The sequence below is a fragment of the Ambystoma mexicanum genome, chromosome 5q, assembly GCF_040938575.1.
Source record: "Ambystoma mexicanum isolate Mex_15411 chromosome 5q, UKY_AmexF1_1, whole genome shotgun sequence".
NCBI classification, from domain to species: Eukaryota; Metazoa; Chordata; class Amphibia; order Caudata; family Ambystomatidae; genus Ambystoma; species Ambystoma mexicanum.
In genome coordinates, this window is record NC_090933.1 from 318,987,892 (window position 1) to 319,001,416 (window position 13,525).

Consider the following 13,525-nt stretch of genomic DNA (forward strand, 5'->3'; position numbering starts at 1 on the left):
AGGGCCTTGCCAGGGGTCATAATGGGGACACCAGGGGTCGCAGCTAAGAACCTATAGCGACCACCAAATGACGTCCATGCACATGCAGTGGTTAAAAAGAGTATGGGCACTGTGGATACCCACATGTCACTTGAAGGGCTACCAAGTAAGGTACATACAGTATCTCCCAGAGTCCCTCTCCCTTGCCCAGTGTCTACTGCTGTACAGAATCGTTGATATAGTGTTTGAATCAAGGAAAGATATTTACTCCATGGAAGACAACCATATCTGAGGCAAATACTCAGCTTCATAAGTATTTCCATAGCAGTTGATGAATCCTTCCTACATTCTGATGAAGACACCATTTGTTTCACATTCTTCACCATGTCCCCAGAGAAAAGTCAGTGTGATTGGCAGAGAGATGGTGGACCAAGGCTACTGTGGTGGAGAAGCACTTTCATACTGTTATTTTTCTAAATAGTGCCCAGTTTCCTTTAGAAATCCCTTCCACACTAATATACTCTGCATGGGCTCGCATTTGTGAAAGGACCTGCTACCCTCTCACCACTGAAGTTAAAATCCTGGATAGCAGTGAAGAGGGTGTTGTGTGGCTTTGGCTCCACTGAACATATTCACACTTTATTATGTGTTCACACTTTAACTGATCACATCACAAAATGGTCCCAATGCAATTCAAAGAAGATTATTTGATGGGAAAACAGTATCTATGTCAGATGAAACTAGCCTTACCTCTTTACTCTCCAGCTATAGTTGAGAGGGCTCTTTATCGTAGCATGCCTTTTGAACATGTTACCAGTCATGTCGAAATACCATACCCTCTTTGCAGCTGACCACAGATCAGGCAGCATTCAAAATACAAGATCACATACTCAGGCAATAGTATTAGTTATTCATATTTAGTCCCATCAAGAAAGATTGTCAAAGCTGTGGAATATACAAATAACTAAGTGTCAAGGTTGTTCCAAAGACTCCTCTTCTAACTCTTGCATATAATTCAAATCCCTACTGAGGAGGCTGCAATTGATCTAGTAGGACAACCAAGTCAGATTAAATACTTCCTGACCATATTATGCTATGCCACACTAAACCCAGTGGAATTTTTATTACGAAGAATAATGGCACAAAACGTTGTTAAAAGTCTTAATAGGGGATTTTGACTGCACATATATGTAACAACTCTTATTTCCAGGGAAATAAAGGTTATACCTAGTTCCCTAAAAATAGTCTATTGCAAGACTTGACTAACTCCACTGTCTAGGGAAAGACACATTATTATGTTATCAATCAAAGAAGTCAAAACACTGTATCCTTTATTGACGGTGACACCCTGCTTTTTACACAAACGAACAATATAACAAGCATATATTTAGTATAAAATATACATTTGTATTTTATTTCATTCAATACACAATAGAACTTATAATACACATTGCTTTTTAAACTCTTTTGTTTTCTTTTTTGATAAAAACCCTATACCCACATACGAACACATTACAAACAATAATGCATATTCAAAAACGACACCATTGAACAGTGGACAACGGTTCTGTCAAAAGACCATTTACGTCAGACATTCATCAGGCAATTCCTGTTCCAGCTTATTATCTGTATCCGACACTTTGTATCCTGGGAAACGGTTACCTTTTTTGAACACTATCAAAAAACATAAAAAATACTCACTAAGTCACCTAAACCGATGTTCACCAAGCAGTTAGTCCATACATCAATTGTTAAGTACAACCTCCATTAATGAGGCGTCTAAGTAAATGCTTGCATTGCAGTAGAATATATGTCACTAGCATGGATTAAACCAGCCCACTCAAAAAATTGAAGTTACATATACACTGTGGTATTTTTCATTACTTTTCACATAATCCTGACGTTATAGTTCCAAAAATCTCAGGCATCTTTAGAATAACTATGCAGGGATACACAACAACCAACATCGGTTGCCACCCAAAAGGAGCCACGGGTGGATTCATTTGCATTATTGGGCCCCCCTGATTGAACATAGCTGTCGTATCTCACAATTGGTTTGAAAATAAACACAATGCTCTATCGCTGAGAATGACTAGAATTATGCCACTCAATGTCCTCGTTAAGCCCCTTTAAGTGACTTTGGGTCTTAAACATTAATTTCTGCTCCAAAGTGATGAGTTTCTGATCTGTCTCCTCTTTTCCAGAAACATATACTCTTTTGAGGATGTTCTCAATGAAATGATTGACCATAGGGGCCTGTACCACCTTAGCTTTTATACAAGCTTTTATACAACTCCAATGTTCAATCAGGCGGGTCATACATTTACGTTTAGTTTTCCCTATGCAGTGCAAACTGCATGGCCAGGTGATATATATAAACAACATGTGTACTATTACAGTTACAAAAATCAGTAATCAACCATTTGGTTGGTATGCCAATATCGACTTCTTTAGTTGTAATAGTGTACTGCGACATGATACACTGTCCACACGGATAATGACCCACAAAAGTAGATAAACCCCTCAGGGTGGTCTGTTTGGGCCCAGCCTGTACTTTTTCTTTGATGTTGTTCCTAATCAAGATGTTCCTCAAGTTTTTACTCTTATATGCCACCAAAGGTGTAAGTATTTCCTTATTGTACACTTTCTTCCATATTTTGGAAATAACATTTTAAATTTTGTACGACAGGTTGGAAAACGTAATAACAAACTTTAATCCGCTCTTTCTCCTTGATTCTTTTGGGGTTTGTTCCAGAAGGGCCTTGTGATTGTTATTATATGCCCGTTTGGCAGAATTTTGTATCAATTTTTGGGGTACCCTTGTTCCAGTAGGTTATTCTGTAGGTTAATGGCACTATCCTCATAATGTTCCTTGAGGCTGCTATTTCGCTTTAATCTTAAAAATTGCCCAAATGGTAGATTACATTTGATATATTTGGCATGGTGACAAGAAAAATGCAATAGTGCATTTCTGTCTGTTCTCTTGCTGTAGGGTTTGACGTTCAGGACACCTGCTTGGTGGAAAATGCAAATGTCCATAAAGTTAATTTCCAAATCCTTGATTTCCTGAGTGAATTTCAAATAGACATTCTGACGATTAAGCCATGTCACAAACTCTTCAGCTAGAGCTCTGTCATCTACCCTAACAATGAAAATATCATCAATGTAGCGCGACCACTGTCACAAATTTTCTTTATACAGATTATTATCTGAGTAAATAAAGGACTTCTCAAACATTTCAAGGTGTAAATTCACCAAATTCATAGACATTGCAGCATCCATGGCGGTACCCTCAATCTGTTTGTAAAAAATACCTTGAAAATCAAGAAATTCTTTTGTCAAGGCATACTCTGTGCTCCAAAGAATAAAGTTGTTACTGACGGGATGGTTATCTGTGCGTCCCAAAAGGACCTCTTCCACGGCTTCTAAGGTAGCTCTTTGAGGAATGACCGTATACAATGACTGAATGTCCAAACAGATGAGCAAATGTACACCTGGAGTAAACAGTATGCCCTCGATCTTATTTATGGCATCAGTGGTGTCTCTTAGATAACTCTTCATCTGCAGTACAAAAGGTCTTAAATAAACATCTGCATATTTGGATAAAGGCTCTAACAGCAAATTGACTCCAGAAACTATAGTATGGCCCTGAGGTTCCACCTGATTTTTATGCAACTTGGTCAAAATGTAAAACACCGGGACTCTACCATGTTCTCTTCTTAGGTGTTCAGCTTCTTGTCTTCCAATCATGTTGTTATCAAAGACCTGTGAAACTTTGATCATTTCCTCAGTAGGATCGCAGTTCATAACAAGGTAACTATTCCCATCTACTAGTTATTTATTACACTCCTTGATATAGTCAGAGTGATTCCACAAGATAATGGCCCCAGTCTTGTCTGCATGTCGAACTATGACTTGGTTGTTTCTTGCCAATTTGTGCATCCAGTCTCTTTGACCCATGCTAAAGTTCGAATGGACTTCTCTTCAATATTTTCCAATTTCACAACCTCTTCCAATACTTTTTTTTCAAAAACCATGGACTCAAGGGAAAAACTGTATGAGGGTGCATTAAAAGTCGACAGATTCCGAAGTCGACTGAAATGTATGACTTCAAACCCATCATGTTCCTCAAACAATGTGCTAAGGTGTATCTTGCGGATGAATTGTTGAAACGCAATCCTAGATTCAAAAGGGTCATGATGTTTGGTGCTAATATAATTGAGACCTTTATTTAAAGTAAGTTCATATGCTGGACTCAAAACATAAGTCGACAGGTTGACTTTCATTATTTTTGGCTTTGCTGGAGTGTGATGATTCAGGGCAACGTGCCCTGCTTTTTCTCATCAAGAGCAGTGCATTATGGTTATTCCCTGGCCTAGTTTTGTTAGAGGGAGCAGTTCTAGTACCAAGAAGTCGGAATGTTCACACAGGGAATTGCAGCGGCACCCCCTGCTTATTTTAAAGTAGGTATTCTTCTTGCATGGGTCTAGCACAGGTGGTTGAGGGCACTTTGACTCAATGGCCCAGGGTGGGGCGCTTCTGGGGCTCCCAGCCTTACGTTGCATGGCCAAGGTTCCTCCGGCGCCATTGAGAGCCTGGCGTTGGCGGCTGCAGTCAAACCCCTATTGTGTGGCCTGCCTGGGGCAACTCCCAGTGCTGTTATTCATCCTGTGGTTTCCAGGGGTGGATAACGGACGCGGACCCGGGTATCGGACCTGTGTTGCTCCATGTCACCTTGCTTCCAAGGCGAGCATGTTGCCGCTGAGCTATAATCCTGAGACTTGAGAAGGCGCTCCTCTCATCCTGGCACGGTGTTCTCACTAACTTGTTACTGAGCCTCGTTATGGGCATACGGCTCTTTCCCCCCTCCTCCCGTTTCATATGGAGGCTTCTGCTCATTCCCGCCTCAGGGGGGAGCAAGTACCTCTGACCTCCACTCTGGTTCGCTGGTCACGCTGATCTTCTGGAGGGGTGGGGGGGCCAGAGGGAGGTCAGCGGCACAGGACGATGTCCGTTCTGTCCTCTGCAACGTCTCTGACCTGTTGCTGTGTGTGCCACACACCCCTTCCGTCTTGGAGCAGCTCCTCACCAACTGCTGGTACTCGCTGAGTCTTGCGAGACGCACCTGCTTACTGGTGTTCTGGTGGGGTATTTTCCAGAGCTCCTCGATTCACTGTTGCGCTCCGACGAGACTATTCATATGCTGGCTGGGAGGTTCGCCCACGGATGCCTTCTAGTTCTCCAATGTCTCTGCCCTCATCGCATGCTGCATTACCCTGAGGCCTGCTATGGTCATACGGCCCTGTTCTCCTTGCTTGTTGCTCCAGGATATGGGCTCTAGTTGCTTCGGGTTTCGGCAGGATATGCTAGGGACCTTTAGCCAGCTTGTGACACGCACACAGCTTTATTTGGGTCAGATGACCAGCCGGATCTTGATCAGATTTTTCAGTGGTGCAGGGAGCTCACAGGCACAAGGCCATCTTGGTCGAGCTCTCTAGCTCCCCCAAAGAACATATATCTTAAAGTGAAATGTACAAATGTTGTTCAGTTCACCTTCCCCTTCACAGAATGTGCACAAGACAAAACAGCATTAGATTTTTTTTTTAAGTAATGGACACCAGCTAAATAACCAGACACAATTTTCCAATAAACAGGCTGGCACAGAATATAAGATGCTCACCTTTTAAACCCAGTAATCTGTAGTGAAATATTCCCTGGAAAACAAAATACCAAACCGAGAGAAGTGCTTGTGTTCTTTTGGATAAGCTTCTGCACTGGGAACATGAGAACCTGAGCGGCCAAATACTTGAGCAAGCTTGCCAACCTAAAACAAAACAAGGGATTGCGTCCGCCGTCTGAAGAAAACATTATGCTGTCCACCCACATGTCCTTTATTTGTGCCCTGAAAAGCCACACTCAGGAAAAAAATACTCATGACTTACTTGCCCTCTCATTATTTTCCCTACTCACCCTTATGTCTGCCTTTCAACATTACTCTGATTTATAAAGATAACTTGAAAAGTGCACATACCATAGTTTCACTCAACTATGTAAATCCATATAGAACTATCTTAGGCAAAACAGTGTAGAATGGTGGCATTATTTCCCCATCTTGACTAGGAGACTACCATAATGCAATTCAGCAAAAGTTAACAAAAAAAAAACAGTCTCTCAGAGCTCTCAGAGAGCACCAGGAACATAGAAGTTCTTTCAACCATATTGAGGAATATTATATTACACGGCCTGCGGTGGTGGCTGTATAGTTATGGTTAAGTTGCTCAACCCATAGGAACTACACTTTTTAGGGGGTTTATAACTTCATGCCCACAGTATGATCCTCACCAAACAAACTTTGCAAAAAAAGTATATGGCCCCTTCGGATTGATTCTGCAAAGTTTGTTGAGGTTGTGCCCACTGATAGGATGGTGAAAATCGTGAAGTGCACCATATTTTTGGAAACGGTCGCCATGTTGGATTTGTGGACAGTGGTCGGTGTCTGTGGACAGCCACTGGGGAAAAGTCTGGAAAACACATTTTGGGTTATTTTATGGCTGAAGAAGGGCATGGAAAGGAGAAGATATGGGGCTGATTTTTCTAGGTGAAAAACGTGGGTGTGGGTGCCGCCTGCTCTGTGGACACTGTGTTAGTTTGCTGACAGCGGTGTGAACGAGCTGCTTGGAAAACACATTTGAGGTTATTTGATGGCTGAAAGAGGGCATAGAAAGGGTAGGGGAATACAATGAAGAGGATATGGAGCTGTTTTTATAGATGAAAATCGGGTTTGCAGATGCCTCCGAGTCTGCGGTCAAATTCGGTGTCCGTGCACACCAAATCAATGGCTGGGGGTTATTGGGTGAGTTTTATTATTTGCAGGTGTATTGTATGTACATATTATATGGTTTCATTGTATTGTGATTGTGACCAGTGGTCAGATTCTTTGGGGAATGGCCATAGGCCATGGCCTCAAGAATCAGGCCACTGGCCACAACCACTATAGTAATACATGCATAGTAATTACAGGTACTGTAGGGGGAGTAGAAAGTATGTGGTATTTATGATTTTAGTAGAATTGAGGGTAGTGGTTATGGAATATGTATTAGTTTACACCTGGTACAGTTACTTAGTACTAAAAAGTAGTCAACCTAGAATCTCGGATTCATTTCCTGTGAGAAAAGAACAGTATAATTTGCCGGATAGATGACAAGATTTAATGGCATACAATTTTACATATACATTTACTGTTTCTGGCACTCATGAACAGTACATTCTTTGAACAATGTTAGGCACAACATTAGTGTGTGGTACACTGTTGTATTGACTTCAATAATCATTGGGTCATTGTGAACAAAAATCCATAGAGGTTTTTAAAAAAAATACGATGATTCTGCCTGTGTAAGTTTGATGTATGTTTGCATGACGTGTGTTGTTATTTTTTTTTTTTTTTTTATTTTATTGTAAAACTACAACTTGATATGGTATATCATGTTTTTGTTACATTTCAATGAATCAGAGGGTAGGATATGGTCCTCATCTCGATCACACAATTCAAGTTTTCATTTAGACATTTACCAGAGTTCCGGTTACTAGTTTCACTATTAAGTTCATGAATTTGACCAATTGCCTAGGCCAACTGATGTGTGGGCGCTAAGGTTAGGATTTCGTCAAAGAAATTGATTAGACTGCAGGATAACTTGATGTTGTGTCCGGCCACAGCATAATCCCACCAATCATCTTCCTCGTTAGTTAGAGATTTCGAGTCCTTGAGGTGTGTTTCACGTGGGTTGGATAACGCAGGACATACTGCTGCTAGATGTTTTAGGGACTCGATTGCTGATGTTCCACAAAAGCGGCATTTGTTATCGGTTGCGTCTTTGTTTCTACGCATCCAAAGCATCTCGTTGGTGTTTAAGGCGTTTAAGCGTAACCTCAAAAATTGTGCCCTGTGATGCCGTGACGGACAGTGTATAAGATATTTTGGTGGGTAATGCAGCTTGATCATGCTTCTCGAAGACGGTAGCCCTGATTTGAGAGCTAAGCGGTTGTTATATGTTGTGATCCAATCCCAAGAGGCTAATTTTTTTTTGGCGTGTTGGGGACGGTGGATTAATTCTTCTTCGGATATACCTGCTTCGGCTATAATTCGGTTTAGCTTGCTCCTCCATATATTAATCAGCGCATTTGTCGTCACAATTTTGCTTGGTTGGAGAATGTGATAGGCAGAAGTGGAGGAACTGATCTGTATCTTACGCAGAAGTGAAAGAGATTTCCAAACTACTGACATATAAATTGAGTTTAGTGCAAGCTCATATCTTAATGCTGATATTGAGATGTAGTTTGGGAGATTCAGAACCCGTCTCCAAAACTTTCCTTCTAGTCGACTCCAGACATCATAGTTGATATTCAGTGCAGCTTCACTCCCGAAAGTAATTGTCGGGACAACTTTTTGTAGGTAAAACATAATGACCGGAGAGATAGAAAATTTTCCGTATTCGGAATAAATTTTGGCCGCTTGAAGGCTTAAGATCTTTGTTTTGACTGTCAGATCTTTAATCCAGGCAGTTTCAGAAAGAGAGTCATTGATCATGACGCCTAAATAACGGATCGACTGGACTGCCTCAAGTACTTTTTCATCTATGTGCCATCTAAATGCTTTGTCTTTTTTTGTCATAGATCGGCCGATACACAGAATCTTTGTTTTCTCAGCGTTAATGGTCAGCTCGTTTGCAGATAGATATTCTTTCAAACGAGAGAGAAGGTGTTGAAGACCGATTTGTGTGTGGTCTACTAGTACTATGTCGTCGGCATATACCAGATGGTTGATGTGCTGCCCATTTAGTTTCGGGGGAAAGCAGTGGATAGATTTTAGCCAATCGGGTAGGTCGGCAATGAAGAGTTTAAAGAGGTCTGCTGCAAGCGGGCATCCTTGTTTAACGCCTCTACACGTTCTTATTGGTTCTGTAAGATCGCCTTGTGCGTTAATTCTAATTTGGATTGAAGTATTTGAATGCAAGGCGATGATAGGTTCGAGCAGATGATTCGGGCATTCCCACAGCTGTAATTTTGCCCACAGTTTGGTCCGATTGATAACATCAAAGGCTTGACGAAGGTCAATGAAAGCAAAAAAGATTTTTTTCTTCGCCTCCATTGCTGATAGTTTCAGGAACGATAAGAGTGTAAGATTTGCGTCAGTTCCCACATGCTTCGTGAAACCTGTTTGCCGAGAATCAAATTTACCAGATGAGATGGCCCAGTTTACCAATTGTTGACGCAAGAAGGTTCCGAAGATCTTACTAATTGTGTCCAGAAGGGCGATCGGGCGATAGTTCACAGGATCAGCCCGACAGCCCTTCTTATAGATCGGAACCACTATGGCTTTGGACCATGTTGATGGGATCATCTTGCGAAGTACAATCTGAGAAAATAGTTCGTGTATGAATACAGCCCAGACTCCTCGATGTTTTTTGAGCGTCAAGTTTGAAATTTGGTCAGGGCCGGCAGCTCTGGAGCTGTTAAGTTTTGAAATTGCATGCTCGATCTCATCACATGATGGTGTAGGACTCCAAGTAGAGCTTGACGCGATGGGAGATATAGAAATATCAGACTTCGAGTCAGCATATATTGAAGTGAAGTGGTCATGCCATTCTTTACTTGATATTTCGTTGAAGATCGATGGATTAGATTTCGAGCGACCTTTGTTTAAGATAGCCCAAATATCACGGGTGTTTCTGTGAGCTAATAGTTTTAGCATGGTTTCCGCTCGACCTTGATCAATTATTATGAGATGTGATCTTAACCAGTTACGATATACTTGCCTACGCCTCTTTATCTCCATTACCTTGTGGTTTTGAGCACATAGTGTTCTTTTAATCAACTTGATGTCCCTTCTCAGTAATTTTTTAGCCACTGCTATTTCCGGACTATATAGATGCTTCGGAGTTGATCCAACAACTCTTAAATTGAGATTTGTCTGAGTGAAATCTGACAAGAGTGGAATGTATTCTACGGTCTGAAGTATATGCAAGTTCCGGCTGGCGTGGGTGATCTTTGGGCCACTTACTCTCAGTCTGTTTCCTGCAGCAGTTGATTGAAGTGGAGCTGAGTAATTTCCTGGAGAGACACCAAGGTTCTCACACCAGACTAGTCGCAATAGGTCGTGGTCGCTCGATGTCGTTGGCAACACGTTTAAGGAGATTGCTCTTTCAAGCATATCAGACGAGACCCAGATATAATCCAACGTGTTTTTCCGAGTCAAGCTGTGCCAAGTGGGATTGGCGGGAGAGTCACCTCGGATTGTTCCATTTAGCATATGGCAATTGCGATCTAGAAGATCTTTCGCCCAGAGTTGTCCCCTCAAGATGACATCAGAGTCTGAGCGCCGAACATTTGATTTTGAAGAAGGATCAAATTTGAACCAGCTACAATTTAGGTCCCCACATATTATTACTGAGACATTTCCATGATTTAAAAAAGCATTATCAATTTCAGTCATAACAGATTGGATGAAGGCTGTGGATGAGATCATGGCGGGGTTCCAATAACCATTTATGATCAGAGTGTTAGAGACCATTGTGTTTGATGAAAATTTGATTAGAGTACTTTGTACAAATGGATTAGGGTTGGCAGAGTAAACCAATGTCCATTGATTCCCAATTTTTATTAAAGTTATTAGGCCGGCGAATGGTCTTCCTTTGGAGTTTTTTCCGGCAGGATTAATTAGAAGAGTAAATCCATCACAGATTGGTGGCTCGCGTAGCCACGTTTCTTGAAGACATATAATGAAGACTTTTTCCAGGGGTTCCTGGAATGTATTGAATAAATGTTTAAATCCTCTGGTGTTCCATGACAATAATATTATCTCCTGCTTGGTAGATTGTTGTCGTTGTTATTTGCGCGGACCTTGTGGATATCTTTTGAAATTGTTGGCTCTTCTTTCAAAGGATTGGTGTGTGGCAGCATCTAAGATATCTGGAGAAGAAATTAAGGACTTACGTAGGGCTGCACTCACGGCAGATCTGCGATTTGCCTCGTCAGCTAACTCAGAGGCAGATGACAAAGTTATTCCCAAAGTAGGTGGTTCCAGAGTGAGATCGAAACCATATACCAAGAGATCTTCATTTGCTTGGAGTAACATATTTTTTACGGATGCAGAGGCGATATGCAGTAGAACATGGTCAGAAGCGGATTTGGAAACGTATTCAACAATTTTAATGTCATCAGATGAGATGGCTCGTAACGGTGGAATACATGCGAGCAATTTCAAGATATTTCTTCGGTTTAGATTGACTTCATTACCATCTGAATGAACATTTTGGAGACGAAGTTTCCACTTATGTTTTCTAGCTTCCGGGTTTCCAAAACCTGACATTCTTTTGGTTGGAGGAGCATGTAGTTTTGATTGATTTGATGTTAGTTTAGGATTTAGCCTTGCACTTAGCAATTGTTGCTGTGCCTTATTTGGAGCAGAGTTCAGATGGTGTAGAACTGGGTTTACTCGGGACGGCTTTGGGCCTTTATCTGTCTCTTTGATTCTCCTTACGGCATTATCGGGAGGTTTGGCAGGGTCAGCTCCTAAAAATGTAGGAGTGGAGTTTCCAAGATCATCCGAGTAGGTTGATAAGTTGCATAAGTCGATTGCAGAAGCTGAAGAGCCAGGTACTGAGGGCGACATGCTTGTATCGATCCGCCTACGTTTGGCCGCTAACTTAGGTTGATTCGAATTTGTATGCGGTAAGGTTTGTTGCTTGTTACCATCAATATATTTGGCAGAATTGATGGGAGAAGATCTTGAGAATAAGCTTAGCTTCTTTGGTGTAGTAAGATTTCTTACAAACTTATTCGTCGTTTGTTGTAGTTGTTTCGGCAAAATATTTCTTGGTAAGCTAGGAGCTTGTACTTGTTTTTTACGTGACTTTTTCGGATTATTTGTTCTCGTAATAGGAAAGGATTTTGTTGAGCCCTTAAAAATATTAAATGAATTTACTTCCGTGGCAATTGGGAGGGCGTCCATTTTACCTGTTAAGATTGCATGTAGTTCGAGATTACTCGTGGGGAGGCCTATGTCCGGAATAGTCGACGCTGTTTTTTGAACATCACAGGTTGAAGAGGGCATGCTCGAAGCAGAGCCAGATTGTATAGATTCACAAGAGGTTGACACTGAGGCTTTAATTAGGAGAGAGTCGGCGGGTTCAGATGGAATGGCTCGATGCACCGGATGATTGAAAGCTTGGGAGGGGGCGTTCTTCCGCATCCACTTCACTGAGTCTAAGAGGCCCTCCATGAGAGCGTCATTTTGACAATGATGTCTTGCAGCAAGATCACTCAGCCTGTCCTGCCATCTCGTGGCGGTCTCGGCGTTGATTAACATTTGATCATGAAGAAAGCTCGAGAAGTGTTCGAACTTGTCAATTTTGGACATTAGGTTGGTTATTAAGGTGCTTTGGTCGCCAATTGATCCAATAAGTGATTCAAAGATTTTTGTAAATGGAGCCAGGGCAATGGCCGAGGCAGCCAGTACATTATTATGTATCTGGGTAAGGGCTTCAGATGAGATTCCAAGGGCTTGTGGTTCGTATTCATGAAAAGAAGACGAGCAATTTGAGATGTCTGGATTATAAGGTGGTTTGGTTAATCCGTATTTTTCCGGAGGAATCGAGGAGTGAACTTCCTCACCAGAGTGAATGTTCGTGGTATGGGGAGTACTTATATTCTGGGTGGAATGACCCGGTAGAGGAAGTTTGGTGTAAGTGCTTTTTCTCTTAAGCTCAGCTACTCTTTGTAAGCGACTAGCGCGCGCAGCTGCACTCCGCTCCAGATGTTTAAATAGTGGGTTAAGAGACGATACTGTTGGTTGAGTAGTGATTTCAAAGTTATTACCATGTTGTTGGTCGCTGATAATTGACGTGGCAGAGAACCCAGCCTCTGGAGCTTGACAGGCTAAACCACTGTTATTCGCATAATCTAGAGATTCGGAAATGAAACCTGAAGATTTTGGGCAGGTTAAGTTGGTTTTTAAACTGCTGCAAACATGTTCCTGGTGACAAGGGGTTGTAACAAGTACTTCTGAGGTTTGTGCCTTCAAGGGTGTATATGATGGCTTATTGCTCACTAAATCGTTAAGAGACGAAATTTTTTCCATTGGGTGATCCAAGTCTGTATTAGGCATTTTTAACAATTCCTCATCAGAAACCAGATTTAAGGGGAGACCTTTGTCATTCCAGAGGTCATCCTTTTTCGTTAGTTTGCCCAGGTTGAGAGAGGAGCTCGCTGGAGACCGTGACATTGGATGAAAAGAAGATGTGAGACTTGTGATTGACGAAGAAACTGAGATGACGGATATAGTATGATCTAGTTGTGCTTGATCGGTTTTTGTTGTATTGGGTGCAAAGGAAACGTGAGAGCTGACATTCTCGTGAGCATGTGAAGCATCAATAGGAGGTGGACTGTAGATACAATTGGAAGTACGAGAGCACAACGGAACTGAGTTGATTTGTGGAGTTTGGGGGGCACCTCGTGGAGTAAGAGACTGTTCAGACAGAGTTTGTGGGTC